Here is a 26,111-nt window from a genome sequence, read left to right on the forward strand (position 1 = left end):
CTCCTGTTTTAGTGGCCCTTCCTTAATTTGAGGGCTGCTGGTTTTATATGTAACTGCTATTTTTATTGAACGTTATTATTCTGTATTGTTTCTTTTATCTCTCGTGCCGCTGTGGGAGGGTGGCTGCCACTCTTAATGGCAGCCTAAAAATAATGTTAAATAAATAAATAATGGCATGCACTTACTCACATATGTGTGCACGCGCACACAAACAAGATGACCTGGGTGAAATGAGACACTCGGCTTGTGGAATGCCAAATGGGTGGAGTTATTTTTTACTCATCTGAGATACACTTATGCCAGGCTGAAGGTCCAAAAATTAATGTACCTCTCAAGGACTGTATTATTATTTTACTTAAAAATTACCAATCTCCCCTCCCTCCACGTCTTTCCAAGCAGATACACTCCAACACATTTAGGACGTAAACCTGCTGGCTGGGGAATGCTGGAAGTGGTACGACTGTTTTGTTTTTGTTTTAATCTAAGCATGCATAGGTTTGCGCCCTTAATCACTGACTAATTGAGCTCAGACAGCACGGCAACTGAAATTAGCAGGAGGAGTCAGTTGGACTTTTTGGTAAAAAGCTGCTCCGAGCACTGAGCAGAGCACAGTAAATCAGCCTGAGCATACCATTAGAAGCAGCCGAAACACCTGGGCTCCTGCACCTATCAAAGCTGGATTGGGGTAATTTCAGAAATTCTTCAAACTAGGGATGGATGAATCTGTCAGTTTGGCTTAATCCCACATGTGAATTTTTAAAATCTTGGATTCTTTCTCACCCATTTATGAAGAAATTAGAGAGCAGTCCCATGGTCCCTGGAGAGCGTCCCAGGGACCATATGATCCTTTGGATTCCCCCCCCCCCGCTCCCCTGGGGCTGTAAACTAGGAATGGATGGACTCATCTCCATTCAGGGCATAGGGAAGCTCAATGAGCTCCCTGCCCCTCCCCCCCACAGTTCGCATGGCCTGGACCTGCTTGGTGAGCCTCCTTGCTTACCCTGCCCCACCCCTGAGCCATGGAAGCCGCCCCTCCTCTCTGAGCCAAGGGCTCCAGCAGTCAAGTCCTCATGCTCTGTGCACACAAGGGTTTGCCTGCTGGAGTCCTCAGCTCTGTATGTGCCTTAAGTGCTCCAGCTTTCTTTTCCTCCTGAGGAGGGTAGGGCTAGAGCGCTTGGGTGCTTGTAGGGCTTCTTTCTGTCCCAACATGCATAGGATTGAACCCTTGTCCCAGACGTAGAGGACTTTGCAAACTTTGGTAAATTCTTATAAAAACCAAATGGAAACAAAATTCTCACTTGTCCCTAAATGTAGTTGTGTTAAAGTGGCTGACCTGCTACATAATTTCTCTTGGTTCTAGAGAGCTAGAGCAAAGAAAGAAAGAAAGAAAGAAAGAGAGAGAGAGAGAGAGAGAGAGAGAAAGGTGGCAGAACGTGTGGTGAGCTGGGAAATTCCTCTTCAGATCTTTTCCCTGCTCATACAGCTAGCCTTGGCTGCCCGCCTGTAATATACTGACAATAATTCTGGCCTACTCTACAGAGTTGTTGTAAAGATTACTGAGAAAATGTTTTGCAGTATTGAACACTCACCTTATAGATTCTCCTCCTCATCTGAAATCTGAAGATGGCAATTACTTAATGGCTTGGAGGGGGGCTCTTAACCAAGCAACCTTGAAATGTGCAGTACAGGCACTCAGAAAAACAACTTCTAAATCAAATGTGATTGAACTGTGCCATTACAGTGAGAGTCGTATGGAATGTTTGTCTTCTTTTTTTTTTAGCTGCTATTAATCAAAGTGGCTTTCTATTCTTTCTGGGTCTATTCCTGGAGAAGCTCAGACACTGCCAGGATTCCTTTTATCCCCACTTAACTTCAAACGCCGAAACATACACAGACAAGAGGCTTCAGTCTACAGCTTTTAATTAGGGATGGCGGAAGATTCCGCCACGGATTTCAGTGAGTGGAAATCTGTGGAGGAACGGCCTCCCACCTCCCGCCACCCCGCGGAATCCCCCCGGAATGAAACTTACCTGGGGCTCCGGTGGCGGCGGCGGTGGCTCCGGCGGCGGCAGCTCCAGCAGCGGTGGTGGCTCCAGCAGTGGATCCGGTGGTGGCGGCGGCTGGTCTTTTGGCCGGCTGCTGTGGCTGCCATTTGCGTCCTGCCTTGCTGCCATGATAGGCTATGTAAGTATTTATGTAGCCTATCATGGCAAAGAGCAGGGACGCAAATGGCAGCCACTATGCCATTTGCGCCGCTGCTCTTTCCGTGATAGGCTACGTAAGTATTTATGTAGCCTATCACAGTAAAGGCAGCCATGCAAATGGCAGCCACTATGCCTCTTTGTTTCACATGAATGTAGGGATGGACGAAAGTCCCTTACCTGATCCCGAAGCTTGCTTCCTGGTGTGGGGGAGGCGCTCCATCCCTCCCCCCGAAATTCTGGCCAGGGGGGAGGCACCCCGTCCCTCCCCCCAAAAATTCTGTCCAGGGGGGAGGTGCCCCGTCCCTCCGGCTGCGAAACCTCCTCTCCTGCCGGGATGCAAATGGCGGCGGCCGTAGCCGCCGCTGTTTGCATCCCTGCAGTCAGCCATGATAGGCTATGTAAATGTTTACTTAGCCTATCACGGCTGACTTAAAAAAAAAAAAAGCGCATACGCAAATGGCGGCACCCATGGGTGCCGCCATTTGCATTCCTTATTTTTGCACGTGTAGTCTACGTAAACATTTACGTAGACTACGGCGAAAATAAGGGCAACGCTATTTGCGTTCCCCTTATTTTCGCCGTAGTCTACGTAAATGTTTACGTAGACTACACGTGCCAAAAGAAGGAACGCAAATGGTGGTGCCCATGGGTGCCACCATTTGCATATGCGTTCCCCCCCCCCCAAAGTCAGCCGTGATAGGCTACGTAAACATATTTACGTAGCCTATCACGGTGTTTTTTAAAAATCTAGCCGTGATAGGCTACGTAAATCTTTATGTAGCCTATCATGTTTGTTTTTGTTGTTTTTTTACTTGGAAATGGTGGCGGCGGCAGCTGGTCGGAAGACTGGCCGCTGCAGCCACCGCTGCCGCCGCACTGCCACTGCACCACCTCTGCCGCACCGCCGCCACACTGCCGCCGGAGCCGCCGCTGCTAGGGACATTCGGGCAAGGTAAGTCTTGTCCTGGGGGGGCGGGGGGGCAGACCGTTTCTCCACCAATTTTGGGGGGCCGAATGTGCTGGCATTCGGCCTCCCTGAGATTCGTGGAGAAATTCTCTGACATACCTACATGAATGTCTCTCATGTCAGGGGAGCTGGCAGGAAGCCAGTGGGGAGTGGAGAGGGATAGTAGAAGGAAGCCAGCAGGGGTTGGTGGAGTTGTGCAGAGTTGTTTCTTGTATGCCTGAATGGGTGGGGGCTGCATGTATGTGAGAAAGAGACATGGAAAGAGAAAGGGTTTGGGGAGTCATTTGGATGGAGTGAATATGGTTTATTGTGTGCTTGCAGTGAGGAGAAGGGCAGAATGGGTGTGTGTGCATATAAGCATGTGTGCATGAATGATGGATAAGGATGGGATAGGTGCCAGTTTTGGTCTGGGAGTACAGTTTTGGTCTTGTAGCCCATGCCCCAAGCTATTCCCACTAAGCCCCTACCCCCACTCACCCCCATGCTTTCTGAGCCGCCTGCTCTCACCCGGGCCCTGTCCTCCTGTGCCACCATTGCCATGTTGCGAAAAAACAGGGCGATCGCAAAAATGCACACATAGTTAGGGATGGATGAATCCCTTACTTCCAGGTCCGGCGGGGGGGTCCGCAGGGGGGAGGTGATTTGCCCCTCCCCCTGGAATCCATCCAGGCCAGCTCCATTCTGTGGCACTCCTGTGGAACTGGCTGCCGGCTCTGCTTTGCTGGCGATACGGCCAGCCGCCATTGCCATGCCGTATAGCTGGGGTAGGGTAAGTGAGTCTCTGGATGCAAATGGCATAGTGGGCGCCATTTGCGGCCATAAAGCTGGTAGATTAGCCTAAATGCAGCTGTAAATAAAGCTCTACAAGCTTTATGGCCGCAAATGGCACCCACTACGCCATTTGCATCCGGAGACTCACTTACCCCACCCCAGCAATATGGCACGGCAATGGCGGCCAGCCGTATTGCCAGCGGAGCAGATCCGGCGGCCGGCTCCACAGGAACAACACAACGAGGGAGCCGACCCACATGGATTCTGGGGGGAGGCAGAGGTGAGTGCTCTGTTCCACCACAGGCCCAAATGGGGCCAGGTTCTTGGAATCTGGCCTAATTGGGGTCCGTGGCAGCATTCTCCGCTGTCCGTACACATAGACTTACATGAAAAATGGAGCTGTGAATTGCCCATATATGCAAGATTATTGGCATGAATAGCTATTTATGCCTGTAATCTTGTGTAGATGGGCGATTCACGGCACCATTTTGCGTATAAGCCTATGTGGACATTTTTGCGACTGCTGTGTTTTTTCATAACATGGCAATTGCTGTGCAGGAGGATGGGGTCTGGCTGAGTCTGGGCAGCTATGTAAGCAGGCATGGGGCTTGGGTGTTGGTCCAGGGGCATGCGAGCGGGTCAAGGACTGGGTGGGCACCCAGAGAACCTAGATGGGGAGGGTGTCCATCCCAAATGATGGATACATGGTGTGTGTGTGTGTGTGTGTGAGAGAGAGAGAGAGAGAGAATGGATGGTGATCCAGATTGGGAGAGAAAAACATCTACGGGGAGGGATGAGTTGGCTGGTAGCGCAGGGACAGCAAAAACATGTTGGCCTTCTGTGAAATAGGTCTCTGTTGGCACTGAAATATGTGAGTAATTAGTGTGTTGGGATTCAGACCCTACTTTTGCCTTGTATTCAGCCCATAGGACAGGTTACTTGTCCTTTGTGACTAGCCATGACTCTCATGGCATCCATTTTGTCATTTTGCTCAGGACACTTTCACAAATTGGCTAAACGAAAAGGTTTTCGTTTAGGTCCCGAAAAGGTCCCTCCCCTGTCCCACCACCAATCCCTGCTATGGTGAAGTCCACAGTGAGCTCTTCTTTCTTTACATGCTAGTTTTCCAAGTGCATAGAAGGTTCCCCCCCCCCTGCAATAGGAGAGCATTCAGTATGCAAGTCCTGCCCTTTCTTTCCACCTGAAATGGAAAATTTTCATTCTGTAGACTGCTGCGGAAGGATCTGGCTTTTGGTCCCATGGATGCCAGCACCTGGCACACACAGCTAAATCCCGCTATTGCAATTTATAGCACCTGCAGAAACACCTAGAGCAGCCTTCCCCAACATGGCACTCTCCAGATGTTTCAGACTTCAAGTCCCATCAGCCCCAGCCAGTATCACCAGTGGCCAAGAATGCTGAGAATCCAAAACACCTGGAGGGGACCAGGTTGGAAAAGGCTGTCTTAAAGCTATTCCAGTTCATTGCTTGTTGTGATGCTACCAGGTCATAGCCAACAGTGGTGGATCATAGCCTCACACCTGTCACACTGCCCCACCCCCTCATTGCAGCCATACTGTAACTAAGATCTCACCTCTTTGCATATTGTATGACTTAATAAAACGAGATTGCCTCCTATACGTAGGGATGTATGGACTGTGTAAAATCCGCTCCGTCCGTGTTTCATGGATTGTCGGGTGCCTTTTGTTCCATCCCCCACCCACAGAAAGATGTGAATACTTTTTTTGTCATGCAGAAAAAATATGGAAATATTTACATGAATATTTACTTAAATATTTACAGAATTTACCTCAGTAAGTAACATTTAGTGTATTGTCCCCCATTCCATTCAACGTTTCCTCGGCAGAACATGTTTTTCTACGGATTTATATGTGTAAATTTTGGGAAAGTAAAAAAATCATCTGAAAGTCCACAGACTCCATGCGGCCTGAGGGGGTGCCCTGCAGCGGATTCTGCAGGTTGGATTCTTAGAAATCCAAGCTCATTTTAATCCACCTTGAATTTCTCCATCATCCCTACCTATACGTAACCTATGGAGCCTCCCAGCTAGGGATGTACGAAATCCTCCTTACCTGGCTCCACTGGGTTCCGCTGGGGGGGGGGAGGCGCTCCGTCCCTCCCCCCAGAATCCTGGCCGGCCGGCTCTGCTCCGCGGGGATTCCACAGAGCCGCCAGCCGGCTCCTCCAGCAGCTGGACATCCAGCCTCTGGCTAGCAGGGACGCAAATGGCGGCGGCTATAGCTGCCGCCGTTTGCGTCCCTGTAGTCAGCCGTGATAGGCTATGTAAATCTTTACGTAGCCTATCACGTCTGACTTTTAAAAAAACAAAAATGCGCGTACGCAAATGGCGGTGGCTATGGCTGCCACCATTTGCGTTCCTTATTTTTGGCTGTCTTAGTTTACATAAATATTTATGTAGACTAAGCCAAAAATAAGGAACGCATATGCGCGTGTGTGTTTTTAAAGTCAGACGTGATAGACTATGTAAAGATTTATGTAGCCTATCACGTCGTTGTTGTTTTTTTTTTTTTAAACCTAGCCAGGATAGGCTACGTAAATCTTTACGTAGCCTATCACGTCTTTTTTTTCCTTTTTTTTACAACACTGGAAATGGCGGTGGCGGCAGCTGGTCGGAAGATCAGCCGCCGCAGCTGCAGCTGCTGCAGCCGCCACCAGAGCCGCCGCCGCCCGTAAGATCCGCCCCAGGTAAGTCTCGTCCCGGGGGGGATCCGCAGGGGGGCGGGGGGTGGCAGGCCGTTCCGCCACGGAGTTCGGAGGGCTGAATGCACTGGCATTCGGCCTCACCGAGATCCGTGGCGGAATTCTCTGCCATCCCTACTCCCAGCAGAATTACCCCAACACAGGGATGTTTTGTTTGAACTGATTGTAATCCAGGGTAAAAGAACGGCAGTTCAGCAAATTGCAGATATGCATAAAAGATACTCCCATAATACCCTTCAGCATCAGTATGTTAAAAGATGGTCTTTGGGGGATCTCATACACTTTGAATGTCCAGTAGCATCTTTGCTAGCTGTAAGCCAGAAATGAGTTTCTAGTTGTAGGGGCTCTCTAGTCTCATTCACAGCTATGTTTAATCAACAGTGTTTGTCAAAGACTGGGTAGAATCCTATCCCCGTGTCTCACCTAACAGATGGACATATTGTATTCCCTGTTGTTGATCTATAGGCAGACAGACAGACAGACATGATTATTTGGCAGGTTCTACACTAGCCTAGTCTCTGTGCTTCTGTTCTGTGGTGAGGTGAGTTGCTCCTTCACGGTACATTGTCTTCTTATGGTCAGTGCCTTGGTAATCTGCAGAAGCAGTAAACTTGCACTCTGCTTTTACATCATGTTGATTCTCCAAGTGATCTTAATGGGCTTCTTCTGCAAATGTGCAGTTGTAATCTGTTACTCTGGCTTCTAAAAATACCTTCGTGCTTTTTCTTCTCCCTCCTCCTGACTTACATTCCAGCTATTCTTAAAATATAAAGTCAGAACAGGAGACCAACTCTGCAGCAGAATGGTATCTGTCTGGCTGATATCCTGATTGTATGAGTTATTGCACTGGCAAACAATGTTTGCAGGATCATATGCTGTAGTGCCCCTCTAGTCAGTTCATAACCTTACAAAAGGGCATTGGTTCAAGGCCAAGAACTGCTGCACTGATCTGGCACCATCTGCCCCTTTGTAGAAATGTATGAGATACTAATTTCAGTTCATTTTTGATCAGGATTTACCCAGTTCGCACCTCACTGAACATGGACTCTGATGCAATCTGAGGTTGAAATCTGTACATTTCTGAGAATGCAGTGTGATTCGTGAACTCCCCAAAATGTGTTTGAAACATGCATACCTTTGAAAAATGTGTATGAAAAATGCATACTTCTGAAAAATGTGCACGAATACACTTTAATCCATGGGAGAAGAATGCATACATTTCAAAGATATGCACAATTGACGCGTACATGCATGAAATTATGCATGAAAATATGCACAGATTTCATGCAAAAAGAAAGAAAAAACAAAGCTCACAATCTGATATGGACTCAAGTCAGAACAAGCTTCGGAATGGAATTTGGAGAACTTCTTGGAGCTCAAGTTTGGTGATTCACACATCCCTGTTTAGATGTTTCTTTTATGGTAATGTTTGTGCTATCATATCTAACTTCTTTACAGTACAAACGCTGTCAGGTATTAAAGTATAATGAACTGGAAATGTGGGACTCTGCTGTTTTATTTCTTCTTTGTTTGGTGGTAAGCTATGGCAGAGTTACAGATCGCTGAAACAGTTAGCCTCTAATGGGGTAGATCATATCTTCAGTTCTCATTCCAGCACTGAATAGGTTCATTTTAGGGTTGTCAAAGGGATGTATGAATCCCTTACCTGGTTCCAGTCCGGGGCTTCGGCGTTGGGGGGGAGGCAATCCGTCCCTCCCCCCGGAATCCTCCACAGCCAGCTCCGCTCCATGGCAATGCCACAGAGCTTCCGGCCAGGGCCGGCCGCAGCTGGACTTCTGGCCACTGCCGGGCTGCTGCAGCTGCAAATGGAGGTCCTTGCATTAAGCCGTGCTAGGCTATGTAAGTATTTACGTAGCCTATCATGGCCTAATGCAGCCGCTGCATACGCCGCCAAGTAGGTCCGTTCTGGGGGGTATTTCCGGGGGTGGCGGGGAGGGGAGGCCATTCCTCCTCACTGGAGTCCATGGCGGAATTCTCCAACATCCCTAGTTGTCACCAGTGTCTGGAGGCTCGAGCTTGGCAGGTTCCTTCCAGTTTGGCCCCCTGGATGCCAGTCCATGAGCTCCTGCTCTTGCCCGACTTGGTGCATGCCAAGTCGGGCAAGTGAGGTGGCCGTCGTGCTTTTCCTGAGTGGTGAAAGCAGGATGGGAAGCCTGACAGATGCAGTTACTCCAATTGTATGCATCCATTGTGCATACCTTTGAAATGTATGCATTCTTCTCCCATGTATTTTATTGTTGTAAGCTGCGTTGGAAGGGCTTCTGCCTTGAAAGGCAGCCAAGAAATATTATAAATAAATACATACTTACATACATACATACATACATATTTCTCTGGGCTTCCCTCTCCCGTTGACGTTCCACCACTGCCCAGAGCAACTGTGCCCATCTCTGCTGGTGTCCCTCTCTGCTGGTGCCCAGCTGAGAGGGCCACAACTGCTCTGGGTGATGGGAGAGGGAGCGGCGCTTCCCTCTCCCGTTGCCGTGCTGCCACCGCCCAGAGCAACTGCACCCCTCTCCGCCAGTGCTCAGCTGAGAGGAGCACAATTGCTCACAGCAGTGGTGGAGACAGCAGCACCGCTTCCCTCTTGCTTCCCATCCCGCCGCCGAGAGAAACTGCACCCCTCTCTGCTGGTGCTTGGCAGGGAGGGATGCAATTGCTTGTGGCAGCGGCAGCGACAGCACTCACTGGGCTCCTGCGAACCACCAGCCGGCTCATGTCCCAGCACAAGCTGGGTCCGGCAGTGGTCAGGGATCCAGCGAATGGGTTGTGGGACAGACTCGGGTGAGTTTCCATAACCCTAATCCATTTTCCAGCCACAACTCTCTACTTCTGCAGAATAATCTGTCTGTGGCACCCATCTTCCTTTATTTTTAAAGAAAGTGGATGTGAGGGTTACTGCTGGATGCAGAGATAGCATCGAAGTGATGTCTTAAACTCAGCATCCTGCCCTTCTAGACTGTCAATGTGCTAGGCTTAAGTCAGTCTTCAATGAAGAAAGGCACAGTGAGCATAAAAATCATTACAAATTGAGGCAATGTGTTGACTGCAGTTGGGTGGCTCAGTCACTGTACTACTGCATGCTGAATGGATTGGGTCATTATCTAAGCCTCTGTTGTCATTAACTGCTGTGAAATGATCCATCCTACAGATCAGTCATTTGTGGATCTGCACAGCTGACTCACAGCATAAATGGACTATACATTTCTGATGTCAAACATAGAATTGCCACCAAATATTGACAAGAGCAAAGAGGCAAATTTTGAGATTCCTCTTGTTTGGGCAAAACATTTGAGGAGTGTTGGGGGAAGCAAATGAAGTTGAAATAAAACTGGCAACATTTCTCAAGGGAATTCTACACATCCCTTGCCATCAGTGAACTAGTGGATCTGAATACCTCTAAACCAGGGGTACAAAATGATTTGGCAAGGGAGGGCCAAATTGACCCCTCCCATCAGGCCCTCTCTGGGCCAGATGATATCAGTGGGTATTGCCATGGCCACTGATGTCATCATCCCACCTATGTTGCTTTTCTCCCTGTTGAGAGAGGCATGGGGTTCTGTGCCTCTCTCAGCATGGAGAAAGGGCCTTGTTCAGCCCCAAGATGTGCAACTGTTCTTCCAGTGCTGATTGAGTCCCTGGCTCTGTGCAGTGCACACCATCCCCATCAGGATGTACACGCTATGTAAAAGGACTCACCCACATCCCCACTCTGTTATCTGATTGCTCCTGGGGGCAGGGATGCTCCAGGGGGTATTCTTCCAGGTGGCTGGGCTTGGAAGCCAATCCCTGATCCTGGAGGAACCCTTGAAGTCTCTTCAGTCTGGATGTGCAATGTCCATGGGCCAGGTTAAGCCCCCACTCTAAAAAAAGGGCCAAAGTGCAAAAGCACACCTGATAGTCAAATCCACTTAATGGAATATTGATGACAATCAGCCATGATGGGTAAATTGAATCTTCATGTTTAGAGCCACCAGTGTGTGGGCCTGCTCTACCTCATGCATCAGATTGGCTGAAAATAAAGAAAAATGTTTCTCAGAACCTGGGAAATGTCCTCAATAACACACTGAATGCCAGTTTCCAGGGACAAACAGGGTGGGTGGGTGGGGACAGTTACCTAGGGATGTCAGAGAATTTTGCCACGAATCTCAGGGAGGCCACCGAAATCGGTGGTGAAATGGTCCGCCCCCCCCCCCCGGGACGGGACTTACCCTGGGCGAATCTTCCTGGCAGCGGTGGCTCTGGCGGTGGTTCGGTGGCGGTTTGGCGGTGGCGGCCGGTCTTCCGACCGGCTGCCACTGCCACCATTTCCAGTAAAAAAAAAGTGATAGGCTACATAAAGATTTACGTAGCCTATCACGGCTAGATTTTTCAAAAATGCCGTGATAGGCTACGTAAATGTTTACGTAGCCTATCATGGCTGAGTAAAAAAAACAAACACAAAACCTCGCGTACGCAAATGGTGGCACCCATGGGCGCTGCCATTTGCGTTCTTTATTTTCGCACGTCTAGTCTATGTAAACATTTACGTAGACTATGGCAAAAATAAGGGGAACGCAAATAGCATAGACGCTATGTTATTTGCGTTCCCCTTATTTTCGCCGTAGTCTACGTAAATGTTTATGTAGACTAGACGTGCCAAAATAAGGAACGCAAATGGCGGCGCCCATGAGTGCCGCCATTTGCGTACGCGCAGTTTTTTGTTTTTTGTTTACTCAGCTGTGATAGGCTACGTAAACATTTATGTAGCCTATCACGGCTGAATGCAGGGACGCAAATGGCAGCAGCTATGGCCGCCACCATTTGCGAACCCGGCCGGCCAGGATTCGGGGGGGGAGGGACGGGGCGTCTCCCCCCCCGGCCAGAAGTTCAGGGGGGAGGGACGGGGCGCCTCCCCCCTGCCAGAATTTCGGGCAGAGGGACGGGGAGCCTCCCACCCCGGCCAGAATTTCCGGGGGAGGGACAGTGCGCCTCCCCCCCACCGCGAATCAATTTCGTAAGAAGGTAAGTGACGTTCGTACATCCCTACAGTTACCTCCTGCTATGCTTGTGGACTTTCCAGAGGCATCTGGTTGGCCAGAGTGGGAAACAGGAAGCTGCACTAGATGGACCATTGCTTTGATCCAACAGTTATTTTCTTATGATATTGTTATGTGCACCCCATTTGCCAAGCAGTGAGAAGAAGACCCAGGGCTTTCAAGAACCAAGCACTTTCTAGAAGTTGTACAATGAATCCGCAATAGAATGCTGGGGTCATTAGTGGTCTGGGTAGAAACTAGGGATGTGTGAGAATTTTGATTCATTTTGATTTGTTTTTGCTTCAAATTCTTATCCATTGTTGACCAGAACCTGCCCCGTTTGCACCTCTGAATGTGAATGCAGCACATTTGGGGGGCAAAGCTTGCATCTTCCTGAGCTTGTCCTCATGTCCACAAAATGTGATTCTTAGAAAAACACACACTTTCAAAAAGTGCATTTTGAATATATATATATACACACACAGAGACACACACATTCATATTCATATTCATGCTTTAATCAATGGGGGAAAAGTACGCATTTGGGTGTGCACTTTAAAAAAATGCACACCCAAATGTACACTTTTGCTCTTCGAACAATAGCTTTCATTCAGACATGGGAACAAAGCGGACCAAGCTGTGAGGTAGAACTCAGAGAACCTGGATGAGATCAAGCCTCACTGATTCCACCTTCCCAAGTAGAAATGAAAAGGTCTTCCTTGCTCATTCATATACTGTGGAAGTGATGGTAAGGACACCTCCAGTCACTGGGGATCACTAGTAGCAGCATCTGCTGCTTGCATCTGGGAGCAGATGGGATCACATCCTGCAAGCATCACTCTTCTCCTTCCCAAGGCAACAAGAATATCTATACTTTTAAGCTCCACAAAAGGCCCTCAACAAGCTAAGGCAACAGGAGTGGCATCTATGTGAGGAAGGTCTGTCTATTCTAGTGCCTCAGAATAACAAGTGCAAACAGTTCCATTGCTAAATGTGTCCTCAGAGACAAGTGATACTAGAGGTCAGTTCATGCAATTTGCTAGACACATTAAAATGCTATGCCACAATAAGTCAGTCACTTTTCCACTTGTTGCTAAATAAAAGAAATAATCCACTCACCATTTCCAAACTCTGTTAGTAAGTTCTGACAGGATTTATCACAATAAATTCCTGGTGTGTGTGTGTGTATTGAGGGGGGAGGGGGGTTAGGGGTTGATTGCCACCAAAGGGAAAGAGAAGGATCAGCCCTACATTAAATTATTCACTTGAACACGTTTCCAAATTGAAATCACTAAGATTGCAAGTGTGGTGGTGTTCTGACATCGGGATCCATTTGAAACAATTTTCAGATTGGAATATCACCATACGGTTCCATTGATTTCAAAGGCGACAACCTAGTCATGTAGATAATGCAGTGCAGATGGGACCTTGGTTTTAGGGACATGTGCCAAAGCCATGTCTGCTTTTGGCCACCCTGAGAGCCAAATGCCTCCTGATTAAAATCTGCATGGATGACAAACCTTGCTAACAGAAAGCTGTACACTCAAATATTTATTATCCATCAGCATGGGCTAATACTGCAGTTGCTGCCATATGGCCAGCCTCTTTTGTGCCAAACTCCATAACCCAATGGCTACACCCACTTTCACTGCAGTTAATTTCCAGTGTAGTTCAATTTTAGGGGAACCTGAAAGTCGATTTGATATTTAGTGAGAAAAACATGAAAGAAATAAATGGAGAAGGAGGGAGGGAATAGGAAGTTCTGCACCCCCTTCTGCCAAGGGTGTAGAACCTCGGGCTCATTGGCCAAATCTGACCCACTGCCCCAAGCTTCCATCCTGAACTATGGCCCTCCAGTGGGGCTAGTCACTCCACCAGAAACTGGAACCTGGGATCTCCTTCATGCAAAATATCTGCTCTGCTGCTGAGTTATGACTAGGGATGGATGGACTCACCTCTGTCCAGTTTCACCAGGCACTCACTGAGCTGCTGCCACTGCCGGCCTCTGTTCACCATGCTGCTGGAGTGCTGTGGGGTCTCCTGTCCTCTTAGCCAGCTGCCATTTTGCAGTTTTTCTGGTTATGCAACGTTACATCAATGGCGGCCATAAAGGGGCCATTTACACAACATTACAGGGGTAAATGGACCACTCACACCTGTAATGTCACATCAATGGCCCCTTTACGGCTGCCATTGACATAACATTACATATCTGGAAAACCCCGATCCACTATTTTTATGCAAAATGATGGCTAGCTTAGGGGACAGCTGGCCACCAGGCAGTCACAGACCACATGGCCTCTTTGTGAGCAGGTCCAGTAAATGGAGGCAGCTCGGTGCATGGGGTCCAGGGGGCCAAGCAGGGGGGAGTCCATCAGACACCACCTGCTTGTCAGACTCCCATGACATCCCTAGTCCTGGCCCCTCTCCCTGAACATCAGTGGGCAAATAATATTCCACCAAGAAACTCATGGTAAGGAGACATGTATATACATGTCCATATCTCCTAGGGTCTTTGTGTGTGGTGTTGGGCATATGGCAAATTTAATTGTTGTGAACTGCCTGGAGAACTTCAGCTATTGGGTATAATGTAATGCTGGCAGACTGCATTTTGCTTGTTGGGTGGGAACTTATGCATTGCAAAAAAAGAGAAGAAATGTATCGATATAATAATTTTTTATTTTATTTTTTTAAAAAGAAAAACAAAACACAACAACAACATAAACACACAATACACATACACTAAAATATCTCTTAAGATTGTAAGATATCTACCTTTGGCTCCCCTTATGCAACAAATGCTCATTATTGTTCTCTAATTCTTATCTTAGTTGTATATCATACATTGAGTTCACAGACATTATCTCATTTCTCTCCTAATTTTAACAATGACAAAAGATAATTAACCATCTCAAAGTTCAAAATCCACATACATAGATATCATTTTTCTCTATTTCTTGTACAAATTCTATAAAAGATTTCCAATCTAACATAAATTTAGTTGTTGATCCTTCTTTAATTATAATAGGAAGTTTTGCCATCTCTGCCAGTTCCATCATTTTCATGATCCACTCGCTCACAGTTGGGATTGTTTCATTCTTCCACTTTTGTGAATACAATAACCTTGCAGCCGTTGTCATGCAGAGAAAGAGGGTTCCCCTCTTCTCTTTTACGTGTTTATCTGTTAGTCCCAATAAAAAAGTTTCTGGCTTTAATTCTATAGTGGTCTTTAATATTCTTTGAGCTAAAGACTGTATTCATTTCCAAAATGTTTTAGCTTTTTTACAAGCCCACCATAAATGATAAAACTTTCCCCCTTGATCTTCACATTTCCAACATTTTCCAGAAACACCTTTATACATTTTAGACAATTTAAACGGTGACATATACCATCTATACATCATCTTATAAAAATTTGCTGTAGGACTTGTACATAAAGTAAATTTTAAATCTTTTCCCCACATACTTTCCCACTCTTCCATTGATATATTATGACCAACATTTTGTGCCCATTTTATCATACAATCTTTTACTTGTTCATCCTCTGTCTCATACCTTAATGGTAATTTATACAGTTTAGCAATAAAATGTCCATCGTTTGTACACAATGCTGTTTCAAACTCACATTCTGTTTGTTCAAATCCACCATTTTTCTCATCTATTATAAACCTTTCTTTAATTTGCAAATATGAAAACCACTGACATACATGACCTTCTTCCAATAAGTTTTCCCTTGATTTTAACTTATATTCCCCTTGTGACAGTTCCAGTAAATCCTTATAATTTATCCATTTATGCGTGCTATCAAATTCTCTTCTATGCATTGCTTCTTGTGAAGATATCCAACGTGGTATTTTTTGATAGAGCCTTAATTTATATTTATTCCAAATTCTTAATACAGCCTTTCTTTTATAATGATTATTAAAATCTACATTCACTTTTGTTTTATCATACCACAAATAACCATGCCACCTATATCTCAATTCCTGTCTTTCTAGTTCTAAAAGTTTTCTATTTTTCAACGTCACCCATTCCTTCATCCACATCAAGCAGCAGGCAGAAAAATATGTTTTAAAATCTGGTAATCCCAAGCCACCTCTTTCCTTTGCATCTTGTAAAATTTTAATTTTAACTCTTGGGTTTTTTGCTTGCCATATAACCTTCGTTATATCTCTCTGCCACTGCTTAAAGGGTAAATCTGATGTAATAATGGGTATCATTTGAAACAAAAATAACATCCTAGGCAATACATTCATTTTGATGGCTGTAATTCTTCCCAAAAGTGATAGCTGTATTTTTTCCCATTTTAATAGGTCTTGTTTAATTTCATTCCACAACTTAACATAGTTATTTTGAAAGAGCATACAATTCATATTTGTCAAAAAGACTCCCAAATATTTTACTTTCTTTTCAATTTGGAAGCCAGTCTTATCCATCAACTTTTTTTTTCTTGAACATTCATATTCTTTGTTAAAAAAAATATTTTCTGTTTATTAACTTTGAACCCTGCCACTGCTCCAAATTCTTTTACTTTTTTCATTAAAATTTCAATTTCCTTTAAAGGTTCTTCCAACATAAACACCAAGTCATCTGCAAAGGCCATGAGCTTATATTTCTCCATTTAAAACTTTATTCTTGTAATTCGATCATCTTGTCTTATATCTCTGTTCAATAGATCTAAAACAAATATAAACAATAGCAGTGACAATGGGCAACCTTGTCTTGTTCCTCTTTGTATCTCACAAGGTTTAGTCAAATCCCCATTTATAATTATTTGAGCCTTTTGATTGGTTATATACCGATTTCACCCATTTTATAAAGTTTTCTCCAAAGCCCAGTTCTTCTAAAGTCTTAATTAAAAATTTCCAGTTGAGATTATCAAATGCTTTCTCTGCATCTAAAAAGGTCAGAGCTGCTTGTTTTTCTGGGTGTTTTTCCAAATATTCCACCACATTCAAGACCATTCTTACATTATCTCTCATCTGTCTCCTTGATAAGAAACCACTTTGGTCCTCATATATAAACTCCTGCAATATTTTCTTGAGCCTTTCTGCCAAAATTGTTGCAAATATCTTATAGTCATTGTTTAATAATAAGATTGGTTTGTAGTTTTTTGTCGAGGTTAAATCCTGTCCTTCTTTAGGTATTAGTGTTATAAATGCTGTTTTCCATGTTTCCGGTATCTCCCCCTTTTCTAAAATACTGTTCATCATGTTTTTCAGCGGTTGTAAAATTTCTTCTTCACACTTAATATAATCCTGATATTCCATGTGGTCCTGGAGTTTTTCCCCATTTATTAATTTTTATTGCTTCCACCATTTCATTTACTGTTATTGGGCCATTCATCATTTGTTTTTGTTCCTTACCCTTAGTAATTTTTGGTAAATTTTGTTTATTAATATATTTATCCATTAATTTTGGGGAGAGATCAACAAAACGGACACAGATTTGCATAAAATGTGCATATGCTGATTTATTTGTATAGATGCAAATTTATAAGTAATTACTATAATTTAAATAGTATTACACCTAAGGATGGACGAAAGCCCCTTACCTGGTCCTGCAGCTTGCTTCACGGTGGGGGGGAGGCGCTTCGGTTCTCCCCACGAAGTTCTTGGTGGGGGGGAGGCACCCCCGCCCCTCCTGGCCAAAATTCAGGCTGGGGGGGAGGCGCCCCATCCCTCGCTGCCGAAATTCAGGCCGGGGGGGAGCGCCCCGTCTCCCCGGCCACAAAATAAAAAAGTAATTAAAAAAAAAAACGTGATAGGCTACGTAACGATTTACATAGCCTATCACGGCTAGATTTTCAAAGTCAGCCATGATAGGCTACGTAAATCTTTATGTAGCCTATCATGGCTGACTTTGGGGAAAAAAAAAGCGCATATGCAAATGGTGGCGCCCAGGGGCGCCGCCATTTGTGTTCCTTGTTTGGGCAGGGGTAGTCTACGTAAAGATTTACGTAGACTATGGCGAAAATAAGGGCAACACAAATAGCGTTGTCCTTATTTTCGCCGTAGTCTACGTAAATCTTTACGTAGACTACCCCTGCCCAAATAAGGAACGCAAATGGCGGCGCCCATGGGCGCCGCCATTTGTGTACATGCTTTTTTTTTTCAAAGTCACCCATGATAGGCTACGTAAAGATTTACGTAGCCTATCACGGCTGACTTTGAAAATCTAGCCGTGATAGGCTACGTAAATCATTACGTAGCCTATCATGTGTGTGTTGTTGTTGTTTTTACTTTACTTTGAAATGGTGGCGGCGGCAGCCGGTCAGAAGACCGGCCGCCACCCCCGCCCCCACCAAAACGCCGCCGAAACGCCGCCGGGACCCGCTGCGGAGAGGGACATTCGAAGGAGGTAAGTCCCATCCCGGGGGGGTGGCGGAGAATTTCACCACCAATTTCTGGGGGCCGAATGCATTGACATTCGGCCTCCCGGAGATTCGTGGAGAAATTCTCCGCCATCCCTACACGCATCTCACTAGAGCAGGGAAGACCAGATGACTCATGTGCCTGATCTTTCTGCTAGGGCTGTATGAGAATGTCATATTTGCTCACAAAACATGTGAGCATCCCCTGTTCAAAGCCCTGAACATGAGAAGCACTTTTCCAACAAAATTATTTGCAAATTGTTGGACGTGTTCTCATGTTCAATTAACACAACTTCCCAGTGTGATTTTGCACAAGTTTTCTAATTTGCACAAATTTCCTCCCTGCAGACTGAAAGCCCTACTTTAGTCTATTGAGCAAAGTTGCACAAATTTGGGGAGTTCTGGGCAAATTTCACATTCAATCACTCCTCAATTTGCAGAATTTTCCCATTTGCACAGAGCGAGCGGCAATTGCAAATTCAAACAGGAATCAGGCATGGGGTGAGCAGACTGGGGATGTCAGAGAAATCCACAATGGAACCAAATGAGTTAGGATTTTCATGAATCTGACCTGCAGATTCTGCAGTGGACTGCCCCCGCCCCCCGCTGGGTGGATTCCACTGATTTGTGGACTGATTTTCTAACTTTCCTGAAATTTGCATAAATTTTTTCATAGAAAAATACACAAAATAATAATTTTTAAAATAGCCAAAAATGTGCATTTATCTGATTGGCTAAAGTGTGAAAACATGCATTTTGGGGGAATTTGCACACTTTTGCATGTGCACAATTGCACATTTTATTTATTCGTTTCTTTATTACATTTATATCCTGCTTTTTTTTCTCCTTAAGGAACCCAAGGCAGCATAAATAATCCTCCTCCTCCTCCATTTTATCCTCACAACAACAACCCTGTGAGGTGGGTTGGGTTGAGAGTCTGTGACTGGCCTAAAGTCACCCAGTGAGCTTTCATGGCTGAGTGGGGACTAGAACCCGGATCTCCTGACTCCCAGTCCAATACTCTTAGCACTACACACTTAGGGATGGCGGAGAATTTCTCCCCGAAACTTCGGGGGGCTGAGCGCCAACGTGTTCGGCCCCCCGAACAAGTTTCGGGGAGAAATCCTCTGCACCCCCCCCACCCCCTGCACCCCCCCCCCGGGACGGGACTTACCTTCGCCGAATGTCCCTCCCGGCGGCGGTTCCGGCCGGCGGTTCGGCGGGTGTTCGTGCAGGGCGGGAGCGGCAGCCAGTCTTTCGACCGGCTGCCGCCGCCACCATTGCAATCAAAGAAAAAAAAAACGCCCCCGTGATAGGCTACGTGACGATTAACGTAGCCTATCACAGCTAGATTTGCAAAGTCAGCCATGATAGGCTACGTAAATCGTCATGTAGCCTATCACGGGTGACTTTAAAAAAAAAAAAAAGCACGTACGGATAGTGGCGGCCCCCATAGGGAGCCGCCATTCCCGTTCCTTATTTGGTCGCTGTAGTCTACGTAAATCTTTACGTAGACTACAGCAACCAAATAAGAAACGCGAATGGCGGCTCCCTATGGGGGCCGCCATTAGCGTACGCGTTTTTTTGTTTTTTAAAGTCACCCGTGATAGGCTACATGACGATTAACGTAGCCTATCAGGGCTGACTTTGCAGATCTAGCCATGATAGGCTACGTTAATCGTCACGTAGCCTATCACGGGGGCGTTTTTTTTTTAAAAAAAAAAACTTTGGAGTTCGCGGCCGGGCGAGGCGGGAAGCCTCCTCCCAGGCCTGAATTTCGGCCAGGCGAGGCAGGAAGCCTCCCCCCCGGCCTGAATTTCGGCCGGGGCGAGGCGGGAAGCCACCCCCCTGGCCTGAACTTCGCAGGGGGAGCAGCGAAGCGCCTCCCCCCCACCGCGAACAAGCTTCGAGGAAAGGTAAGTGACTTTTGTCCACCCCTATACACACTAGCACAAATGCAAATTTGTGCAATTTCAGAAACAAAAAAATCTGATTCTGTCTATGGGCAGACAGTGGAAGGAAAGGTGCCTGGCAATCCATGGAACACCGACAGAACAGACCATACACAAGCCTTACATCCCTAGGGAAGACAATGTTTGGAGAATCCTGGTGCGCTGAGTCCTGATGCTCATCTGTCCATTCCTATCCTCTGCTGTCCAGATGCTAATTATTGATGAGCAACTTCAAGGCCCCTGCTCGCTCACACTCTCTCTCTCTCTGTCTTCGTGTGTGTGTGTGTGTGTGTGTCTGTGCGCCTGCGCGTATGCATGTGCATTTGTTTAAACTTTATAAACCATACTTGGACCAGACAGTCCTTCAGGTACAGGATGGCTTCTAATAGAGGATTGTCCTTTGTTAAGCAGGATATATGGGGTTATATCCAATACTGTCTGCCAGCAGGGCAGAAACCACTGGCAGAATGGATCCCCCCTCTGCCATGGAGGCCCCTGTGCTCCTCCAAATCTGCTTTGTGTCCTTGTGAGACCCTGTGGAGTATGCACAGTTAATGTGTAGACCAGGAAGGACAAATAGAGAAAATGTAACCGTGGCAAGTTTCCATGGAAGTCCCTGCATTGTTATGAACTGGTAATTTTCCATTAGGGATGTGGTGGATCTGCCTCTTTTGCTTTTCCCACATTCATTTTTTTTAATAAATAAATCTCAAATTCTTCCTCTCCCAAATATGAAGAGTTTTGATAGGTTTGGTAAATTTTATAAAAAATGAACTGAAGCAATGTTCTACCCATCTGCTCCAGCCAAATCCAACGAGTACAGCAAATCTCTGATGGGAATTCATTTGTTATTGCTGCCTCCTCTTAAAAAGGAAGTTAGCAGAGGAAAAAACAAAAATGCAGAACAGAATTTCTGCCTTTTACTAGGAATGGCCGAACTCACCCCCATCCATGCCAGATGTCACTCACCAGACCCTCGCCAGCTGTCTGACCCTGTTTGTTGTGCACGGCGAGCCACTGGGTGGTCCATGGGCACCTGGCAAGCAGCGTGTGGCAGCTGGATCCATTGCCAAGCTGCCATTTTGCACAAGAATGGTGGCTCAGCCTTTTCTGTAAATTCCCATTTATAGAAATGGCATCTGTAAAGCATCCATTTATGCAAGGTTACATGTGTAAATGGACCATTCACACCTGTAATCTTGCGTAAATGGCCACTTTACTGATGCCATTTCCATAAATGGGGATGTACGAAAATGACTGAGCCACCATTCTTATGCAAAATGGCAGCTCAGTGGACCAGCGGGGAACACCGCACTTGCCTGGCTCAGTGCATGCTGCATCTGGTAGGTGCAGCAGCCCATAGACTGGCATCCAGGGGCCCAAGCCAGTGAGAAATCGCTGAGCTTTGAACCCCAACTGGATGCCTGCACCATCCCTCCCTTTTACCGGTCCCACATGCATGCAAAGGCTAAAAAGAGTCCACACCTTTCTTTAGTGAAAGAAAGAAAACAGCTTTACTCACAAGCTTTCTTGCACATACAAATGCAGGCACAGTGTAGGGCTTCAAGAGAGGTTGCCCAGTCTGTGTTTTGTTCCTTTATACAGACAGGAGCGAGAGCAAGTGCACCATGCACTCCCAGCAATGGAGGAAGGCAGAGAGAGAGAGAGAGAGAGAGGAAAGGAAGGGGAGGAGCAGGAAACTGTAGGCTATAGAGATCTTAAGGCTAGTTATGCTCCAAACCCCCATGCATTAACCAGCTAACTGCAATGCTGCCCCCTTCCTGTAACTTGCAGACAAGGTTTCAATATTCCCCAAATCGCCGGCATGGAAAGGACCATGTCATACCTGCCTGCCATATAGCTAGTAGGATGAGGAGCCTGACAGAAAAAAGAAGGTGGCAACACTAATTCAGCACCACAAGTATTCAAAGCCAGACTTTTAAGAGCTAAGCACTTGAACCCTGGGTTTGGATAGATGATTCTGTTCCTTTTGGTTTCTCCCACATTTGATTTCTTTCTTAAAACAACAACACCAACAACCTCAAGTACTTTTTTGTCTGGGACATTGATAGCTTTTCAAATTTTAGTAAAGTTTATCAAAACCAATCTGAAACAAAATTCCCACCTTCCCTCTTCTCCAATGCGTTACTTTTCCCTGGCTTCCTGAGCTCATCCTCCAGATAGATGGAGGAGAAAGACCACATGGCAAACAGCATTTCCAGCCAAAGCCTCTCCTGTGGAAACTGCTCAGGAAGGACATGATGCTGATGTGCACAGTTTTTTTGTCTTCTTCCTACGCTGCCACTGTTGCTGTGCCGTGTGCCATTTAGTTTTGGGCCTGGTAGTTTAAGCTTTCAACTGGGCCCACTTTATGCCTTTTGCAAATTCCTTCTTGTGAGTTCTGAGAAGCCGAAATATGGCATTCAGAGCCTATTGCTCTGTTGGCTTGCCAGCATGTTCTCAGCTTTGTATCTGCCCTGAATACCATCATTTGTTTCCTTAACGCTCACATAGATTACCTGAGCAGTGCTGTTTGTTTTCTTAATGGCAATCATTTTGGTCTTCTTTCCTGGCATCTTTCAATGAAAGCAGCTGAAGAATGGGAGGGGGGGATTTTCATTCCAGAACTGTAATAGAGCACCGTTTCTTATCCTGCGTATGGAATAATGGATAAAGGACAATTCTAGAGAGAGAATGCAGCTGATGTCAGAGAGGCTGTAAAAGTATTGTTATTTCCACATGTGCCCTACTGCACAGCTGTGGAAAATGAAGCAACTGTCTCCGTTATCACTATTCTGATGATAGATCTGTCTTTTTAGATTCAAACAAGGGATGGGGCACCATTTTGAGACAATAGTGGCTCTCTGTACATTAGGCTACATCTCCAATCCAGAGAAAGTTAACTGTGATGAAGATCCGTTGGCACTCTACTTAGCCATTCACAACTAACAGTGCAATCCATCTCAAATGGCCACCCAGGGGAGTGTAAGATGGGGCAAAAGTGTCCCCCTGCCAGTGGAGAAGAGCTCCACTGGAATGGGAACAGGTCCACCATGGAGACCCCTGGTACACCCATGGAAAGCTCCATGGGCATAAATCAGAGCATCCACAACCTCAGGCTGGGAGCCAAATCTGGGGTCCAGATCTGGCCCTCTGGAGTTTCCCAAATGGTCATATCCCATTCCCCCGTCCACAGCCCTTTCCACTGACCACTGATCATTTGATGGTCTTCTGGCTCTTGTGCAGTGTTCTTCCCATTCTAAAAGGTTTAAATGCTTCTCCCAAGGCTGAGTTCCTGGTAGTAAGAGCTTTGAGCAAATATTTGCTGGTATTGTTGGTCTTTTGGCCACACCCCTTTTGCACTTAAGAACATAAGAACATAAGAAGAGCCCTGCTGGATCAGACCAAGGGTCCATCTAGTCCAGCATTCTGTTCACACAGTGGCCAACCAGCTGTCGACCAGGAAAGCTAAAGCAGGGCATGAGTGTAACAGCACCCTCCCATCCATCTTCCCCAGCTACTGGTGTACATAGGCTCACTGCCTCTGGTACTAGAGGTAGCACATAGCCATCAGGACTAGTAGCCATTGATAGCCTTTTCCTCCAGGAATTTGTCCAACCCCCTTTTAAAGCCATCCAAATTGTTGGCCATCAAATTGGTGGTCCTATCCACTTTTTCCACACTATGCATAATTTTGTAGACCTCGATCATGTCTTTACTTGCCTTCCTTTTTTCCAAGTTAAACAATCCCAGGTATTGTAACTTGGCACCACCCATCACTGGAATGTGGCCCCCAAGACCTTCTATGGAATTTGGTCCTTGGGTCAAAGAGGTTCAACACCCATGGCATAAAGCTGCCACTGGCAATTTTCCTGCTGGTGGTGATCCTCAAAACAGAACCCAGTGTCTCTCCATTCCCTGTGAGGTGCCAGGATCTAGCCCTTTGCCTACACCAGCCTCAGGTTGGTGTAGGTTAAGGATGTTGGAAGAATCCATCTGGGGGGTGGAGCTCATGGAGCTTTCATCAGCTTGGCCCCCCTGGACTTCAGCTCATTTCCCTGTGAGCTGGTCCAACTCGAGCTGCATTGAGTTGAACTAGTTGATAGCTTTTCCTCTTTTTTTAGTTATGTAAAAAAGAAATGTGTGCAAATTTCACTTGAAAATGTGAATTTTCCACGTGATTTGTGGAAATTGCAGCCACAGTTTGCATTTTATGCAAATTTCAGCTGCAATTTGCATACGCCATGCAAATTTCAAGTGCAATTTGCACAAATTTCTTTCTACACAACTAAAAAACAAAACTGGAAAAGTTCCTGGATTTTGCTTGCCTTGGCCTACAAATTTGAACTGAGTTGCATGGTCAGCGGGAGTCTGTTGAGCCCCCAAAGGGCTAGATTTCACAGTGACAGATATCCCCAGTTTAAGTGTTTTCTTTCCCATTGGAACAAAAGGGAAAGGTTTTTTTGTTTGTGTTTTTAACACTCCTGGAGATTTTTTTTAAAGTGTAAGTTTGCCTCTTCCCTCCACTGCCACCTTTGCCTCCTCTGGAAGGAATGAGCTAGGGATGCATGAACTCACCCCCATCTGGGTTCTCCGGACACCCATCCGGCCCCTATTCCTGCTTGCCAGTCCCCAGACTGTGCTCACACCTCTCCCACGCTTGATGAGCAGTCCACACTCACCTCAGTGGACTGGTTGAGCTCTGCAGTAGCATTTTTTTAAAAAATAAAATGCCGACCACAAAAATGCACATGTTTTTGTATGTGCAAAACTGTGCATTTTGCAAATGCACATACTCTCATGTGTGAAATGCACATTTTTACCAAGGCACACATTAGTGTGTATGCAAAAATGTGCATTTTTTTGGGAAAATGCACATTTTCGCACATACACAAATAAGCGCATTTGCAAAACCATGCATTTTTGCATACATGCATATGCCCATTCACAAAGTGCACATTTTCGTGTGTGTGCAAATTTGCATATTTTTGCGATTGCCATTTTATCTCTCCAAAAATGGCAACCACGAAGCTCAACAAGGCCACCAGAGTGGGCTCTCTGGTGGGCTCCTTGGAGGGCTCTCTCAGTCTAATCCAGTAGCCAAGTCCAAACACAGACAAAGGGATTCTTTTCAAAGCTTTATTCTTTTTTTACAACTTAACAACTCTACGGGTAGCACCTAGATCTGAGCAGCAGCATCCCTACGCCCTAAGTTGGAACAGTTGGTCCCCGTTTGAAAGGCAGTTACTGGCAGACCCCTGAATATAAGGACTAGGGAGAATCCTTCCCCTTTTCCCTTGGATCCTCTGGGCGCAACCGTTCTTTGAGTGCGAACCGGGCACTACGTCTCCTTTCCGCGCCCTCCATTTGGCGCCGCTCTCTGCATCTGCGCCGCGCATCCACCAAGTCTGCTATCTGTGCTGGGTCACCCCCTGGACTGCTTTCTAAACTAGGAATGTGGGTGGGAGGAATCTCCGTCAGCTGTTGGTCCTGGGAAAGAGGAGCGTGCTCCTCTCCCAGGAGCGACTGCTCTTCCTCAGCATCAGAAGTACTCTGGGATTCTATGGGCTCAGTGTCCACCCTGACAGTGGCCGCAGCTCGGCAGTGGACAGAAGTCCGGCTGTGGACGGCCCCGGTCGACAGCTCTGTGGACTCACTGCGGAGTGGAACCGTCCAGGCAGGATTCCACGGGGAGGGACGGATCGCCCCCCCCAGCGGACCCTGGAGTGGACTGGTAAGTGGGGTTTGTACACCCCTATTTGAAACTAACTTTTCTGGATAGTGGCCCTGGCAACTGTTCTATTATTCTACATCACCCAGAGTGGCTGGGTGACCAGCCAGATGGGCGATTAATAAATAAATAAAATTAATTAATTAATTAAATAAATACATAAATAAATAAATAAACAGTGAAGAGCTAGAGAGAGTGGCTGGGACAGGAAGAAGCTGGCATGGACTTTCATGTGAGCTGGAGAAGGATTTGGCTTTTTGTTTTGCTTTTAAAGTTTGCCTCTTGTTTGAGGTGGGCTTTTACAAACCACTGAAGTTCACATCCAAGCCTGG

At 46.3% G+C, this 26,111-nt stretch overlaps 1 protein-coding gene across 1 annotated transcript in view; it reads left to right on the plus strand.

The window, feature by feature from the left end:
- DCC (DCC netrin 1 receptor) overlaps window positions 1-26,111 on the plus strand; it is a 1,145,836-nt gene that overhangs the window by 67,284 nt on the left and 1,052,441 nt on the right. The window lies entirely within an intron of this gene.

This window comes from Heloderma suspectum, chromosome 2 (assembly GCF_057233095.1).
Source record: "Heloderma suspectum isolate Gila_16-S chromosome 2, 16-S_ref, whole genome shotgun sequence".
NCBI lineage: Eukaryota > Metazoa > Chordata > Lepidosauria > Squamata > Helodermatidae > Heloderma > Heloderma suspectum.